Here is a 6,002-nt window from a genome sequence, read left to right as displayed (position 1 = left end):
GGGTGCACAATATCACTCACGACCTTCTGCTTCACAGGCAGTTCACATACTGGAGCACTACAGGTAACTGACAAAATAAAGGAAACACTAAATGAGGGATACAAAGTATAGTGAATACAGGTACTTCCACACAGGTGTGGTTCCTGAGTTAATTAAGCAATTAAAAGAAGTTTAGGGTCATGTATAGAAATGCCCAGTTGACCTTTATTTTGGCTACCGTGGCTAGAAGAGATCTCAATGACTTTGAAAGATGGGTCGCAAAGGAGCATAGGGTGTGTGTGTGTGTGTGTGTGTGTGTGTGTGTGTGTGTGTGTGTGTGTGTGTGTGTGTGTGTGTGTGTGTGTGTGTGTGTGTGTGTGTGTGTGTGTATCTCAGTCATCAGATCTCAACCCAATTGAAGACGTATGAGAGATTCTGGAGCAGCGGGTGTTTTCCACCACCAACAAAACACTCAATTATGGAATTTCTCGTGGAAGAATAGTGTCAGATAGTTTTCCAGACACTTGTAGAATCTATGCCAAGGAGCATTGAAGTTGTTCTGGTGGCTCGGGTTGGCCCAACACACTATTAAGTATTAAGACGCGTTATATTGGTGTTTCCTTTCTTTTGGTAGTTTCCTGCATTTGTGAAATTAAATAGTAAACCATTACAATGAGCACAACAAGTTTAATAAAAAAAGAAGAAATTAGGTAGGAAAGTTTAAACATTTCAACCTATCCCAAAGGCCGGCAGATGGCGATACTGAGTCGTTTCATTTTACCGTCCGAAGGGAATGTATGCAGCCGGCTTTACACACATATCCCTCATGGACCGATTCGCACATAAAACATTAATTCTCCACTTAGGCAGCAAAGCTGTCGATTTCCTCCTTAATTTAATATTCCTCCTTAACTCGACTTCTTAATTTATTGGTGAGAATTTAAAAAAAAATGTAGTCACTATTAAATCAAGTTAAGGAGGAAATCGACACCTCTGCAGTCTGAACGGACAATGTTTTTTATACGAACCGGTCCACGGTGGATACGAGTGTATAGAGTACCACAGTATGAGTCATAATACCCATAAAACCTAGCGGTCAAAGAAGGAAATGGTTCCAATCGTTTTTCCATCATTCATTTTTCCCATAGTGAATTTTAGAATCTAAAATAAGTTATGTTTTTTTTGTGTTGGCTTACCCTGGCGTGATGTTTTGATAACTGTGTAAATGTCTCTAGGACAAGGTGACATTTATCAATATATTCGCCTGTATTTAACCCCCCAATATGAAATGCTAATTAGCTGCTAATGTGGCTATCATAAAGAACTACAAATGCCATCCATGGTGATCTGGACTAGACTGCCGAATCGGTAAGAATCTCTGGATTAACTATCTAATGTTAGCTAAATTATGTAATGAATAAATTGCCAAAAAATAAATACATCTACAATTCTGTGAACTGTCTTGTGCAAGTTCTAAATTGACACAATACCTGTTAGCAAAGGTGTCAGCTAGAGATGACTTGCAGCAGCTTGCAGGGATCTGTAGTCTTGCATGATGTCTACATTGATACTAATTTACATTTTCGAATCTGAGAGTAAATACAGATGAATATATTGATAAATGTCACCTTGTCCAAGAGAGGGTTACATGGTTATCAAAACATCACGCCAGGGTAAGCCTACACAAACGCCCTTTTTTAAGTGTTTCTTATTCCCTATGGGAAAAATAAATGGTGGAAAAACGATTGGAACCATTTCCCTGTTTGACCGCTAGGGTTTATGGGTATCCACTGTGGTGCTCTATAGCCGGCTGTATACATTCACTTTAGACGGTAAGATGAAACGACTCAATATCGCCATCTGCTGGCCTTTGGGGCTAATTTCAACCCAATATAACAGCACATTGCCATATTGTATGAATTAAAGAATATGATACGTCAAAATCATTGTGTTTCATACAGTATTCTCCACATAATCAAGATACGTAGTAGATGTTGAATTGATAAGGCAAGAAAACTGATTATAGGAATGTATTATTGACTGGGAACTGATGCAACTTCAAGGCAACTACTGTCATTTTACTACTGTCCATTTCCTCGTAGCACAGATGCATACAGTGCATTCAGAAACTATTCAAACCCATTGACTTTTTTCCACATTTTGTTAAGTTACAGCCTTATTTGAAAATGTATTAAATCGTTTTTTCACCCTCATCAATCTACACACAATACCCTATAATGACAAAGCAAAAACAGTTTTTTTAGAAATATTGGCAAGTATATAAAAAAATTTAAAACTGAAATATCACATTTACATAAGTATTCACACCCTTTACTCAGTGCTTTGTTGAAGCACCTTTGGCAGCGATTACAGCCTCGAGTCTTCTTGGGTATAATGCTTCAAGATTGGCACACCTGTATTTAGGGAGTTTCTCCCATTCTTCTCTGCAGATCTCCGCAAGCTCTGTCAGGTTGGATGGGGAGCGTCACTGCACAGCTATCTTCAGGTCTCTCCAGAGATGTTCGATCGGGTACATGTCTGGGCTCTGGCATTCAGGCCAAAGATTTCAATCATGGATTCATCAGACCAGAGAATCTTGTTTCTCTTGGTCTGAGAGTGCTTTAGGTGCCTTTTGGCAAACTCTAAGTGGGCTGTCATGTGCCTTTTACTGAGGGAGTAGCTTACATCTGGCTACTCCACCATAAAGGCCTGATTGGAGTGCTGCAGAGATGGTTGTCCTTCTGGAAGATTTTCCCATCTCCACAGAGGAAGCTCTGGAGCTCTGTTAGAGTGACCATCGGATTCTTGGTCACCTTCCTGAACAAGGCCCTTCTACCCCGATCGCTCAGTTTGGGTGGGCGGCCAACTTTAGGATGAGTCTTGGTGGTTCCAAACTTCTTCTATTTCAGAATGATGGAGGCCACTGTGTTTTTGGGGATCTTCAATGCTTCCGAAATGTGTTAGTATCCTTCCCCAGAGCTGTGCCTCAACGTTCTCCTGTCTCGGCGTTCTATGGACAATTCCTTTGACCTCATGGCTTGGTTTTTGGTCTGACATGCACCGTCAACTGTGGGATCTTATATAAACAGGTGTGTGCCTTTCCAAATCATGTCCAATCAATTGTATTTACCAGAGGTATTTACCACGGACACGAATGATCCATTGGTAGTTTGTTGTAACCAAGTATTGGTGCTAACCGTGTGTTATTGGATGCTAGCATGCTAGTTAGCTACGGCGTCATAGGACACGGTGCACTGGGTGGGTTTCACGGAAGAATACTGTACCAAGTTATCTAGCTGAATAAACTAAGTTTGAGCCTATTCCTGGAAACATTGAACCACTGTAGTTTAAATCAATTATAATTTCTAAAGTGGAAGTTGGGAAAGTTATATTTGAGTGTTTCAGTGAATGGTTAGTGAGGGATGCCCTGCTCTCTCACTTCCCCAGTTGTTTAGTTAATTTTCATTCCAATCTCCTTTGCATTAGCGTAGCCTCTCCTGTAGCCTGTCAACTATGTGTCTGTCTATCCCTGTTCTTTCCTCTCTGCACAGGCCACACATGCGCTTCACACCGCATGGCCGCTGCCACTCTAACCAGGTGGTCCCAGCGCGCACGACCCACGTGGAATTCCAGGTCTCCGGCAGCCTCTGGAACTGCCGGTCTGCGGCCAACAAGGCAGAGTTTATCTCAGCCTATGCTACCCTCCAGTCCCTCGACTTGTTGGCGCTGACGGAAACATGGATTACCACAGAAAACACTGCTACTCCTACTGCTCTCTCCTCGTCTGACCACGTGTTCTCGCATACCCCGAGAGCATCTGGTCAGCGGGGTGGTGGCACTGGAATCCTCATCTCTCCCAAGTGGACATTCTCTCTTTCTCCCCTGACCCATCTGTCTATCTCCTCCTTTGAATTCCATGCTGTCACAGTCACGAGCCCATTCAAGCTTAACATCCTTATCATTTATCGCCCTCCTGGTTCCCTTGGAGAGTTCATCAATGAGCTTGACGCCTTGATAAGTTCCTTTCCTGAGGATGGCTCACCCCTCACAGTTTTGGGTGACTTTAACCTCCCTACGTCTACCTTTGACTCATTTCTCTCTGCCTCCTTCTTTCCACTCCTCTCCTCTTTTGACCTCACCCTCTCACCGTCCCCTCCTACTCACAAGGCAGGCAATACGCTTGACCTCATCTTTACTAGATGCTGTTCTTCTACTAATCTCACTGCAACTCCCCTCCAAGTCTCCGACCACTACCTTGTATCCTTTTCCCTCCCGCTCTCCTCCAACACTACTCACTTTGCCCTTACTCAGATGGTATTGCGCCGTCGCAACTTTCACTCTCTCTCTCCTGCTACTCTCTCCTCTTCCATCCTATCATCTCTTCCCTCTGCTCAATCCTTCTCCATCCAATCTCCTGATTCTGCCTCCTCAACCCTCCTCTCCTCCCTTTCTGCATCCTTTGATTTTCTCTGTCCCCTATCCTCCTGGCCGGCTCGGTCCTCCCCTCCTGCTCCGTGGCTTGACGACTCATTGCGAGCTCACAGAACAGGGCTCCGGGCAGCCGAGCGGAAATGGAGGAAAACTAGCCTCCCTGCGGACCTGGCATCTTTTCACTCCCTCCTCTCTACATTTTCTTCCTCTGTTTCTGCTGCTAAAGCCACTTTGTACCACTCTAAATTCCAAGCATCTGCCTCTAACCCTAGGAAGCTCTTTGCCACCTTCTCCTCCCTCCTGAATCCTCCCCCCCCCCCCCCCTCCTCCCTCTCTACGGTTGACGACATCCGATCCTCGTTTGTTAAGCCAAACTACACCGCTGGTCCTGCTCACATTGCCCTACCCTATGCTTTGACCTCTTTCTCGACTCTCTCTCCAGATGAAATCTTGCGACTTGTGATGGCCGGCCGCCCAACAACCTGCCCGCTTGACCCTATCCCCTCCTCTCTTCTCCAGACCATTTCCGGAGACCTTCTCCCTTACCTCACCTCGCTCATCAACTCATCCTTGACCGCTGGCTACGTCCCTTCCGTCTTCAAGAGAGCGAGAGTTGCACCCCTTCTTAAAAAACCTACACTCGATCCCTCGGATGTCAACAACTACAGACCAGTATCCCTTCTTTCTTTTCTCTCCAAAACTCTTGAGCGTGACGTCCTTGGCCAGCTCTCTTGCTATCTCTCTCAGAATGACCTTCTTGATCCAAATCAGTCAGGTTTCAAGACTGGTCATTCAACTGAGACTGCTCTTCTCTGTGTCACGGAGGCTCTCCGCACTGCTAAAGCTAACTCTCTCTCCTCTGCTCTCATCCTTCTAGACCTATCTGCTGCCTTTGATACTGTGAACCATCAGATCCTCCTCTCCACCCTCTCCGAGTTGGGCATCTCCGGCGCGGCTCACTCTTGGATTGCGTCCTACCTGACGGTCGCTCCTACCAGGTGGCGTGGCGAGAATCCGTCTCCGCACCACGTGCTCTCACCACTGGTGTCCCCCAGGGCTCAGTTCTAGGCCCTCTCCTATTCTCACTATACACCAAGTCACTTGGCTCTGTCATATCCTCACATGGTCTCTCTTATTATTGCTACGCAGACGACACACAATTAATCTTCTCCTTTCCCCCTTCTGATAACCAGGTTGCAAATCGCATCTCTGCATGTCTGGCAGACATATCAGTGTGGATGACGGATCCCCACCTCAAGCTGAACCTCGGCAAGACGGAGCTGCTCTTCCTCCCGGGGAAGGACTGCCCGTTCCATGATCTCGCCATCACGGTTGACAACTCCATTGTGTCCTCCTCCCAGAGTGCTAAGAGCCTTGGCGTGACCCTGGACAACACCCTGTTGTTCTCCGCTAACATCAAGGTGGTGACCCGATCCTGTAGGTTCATGCTCCACAACATTCGCAGAGTACGACCCTGCCTCACACAGGAAGCGCCGCAGGTCCTAATCCAGGCACTTGTCATCTCCCGTCTGGATTACTGCAACTCACTGTTGGTGGGGCTCCCTGCCTGTGCCATTAAACCCCTACAACTC

Source organism: Salmo salar, chromosome ssa13 (genome assembly GCF_905237065.1).
Source record: "Salmo salar chromosome ssa13, Ssal_v3.1, whole genome shotgun sequence".
In the NCBI taxonomy this organism is placed as follows: Eukaryota; Metazoa; Chordata; class Actinopteri; order Salmoniformes; family Salmonidae; genus Salmo; species Salmo salar.
Note: the sequence above shows the minus strand (reverse complement) of the source record.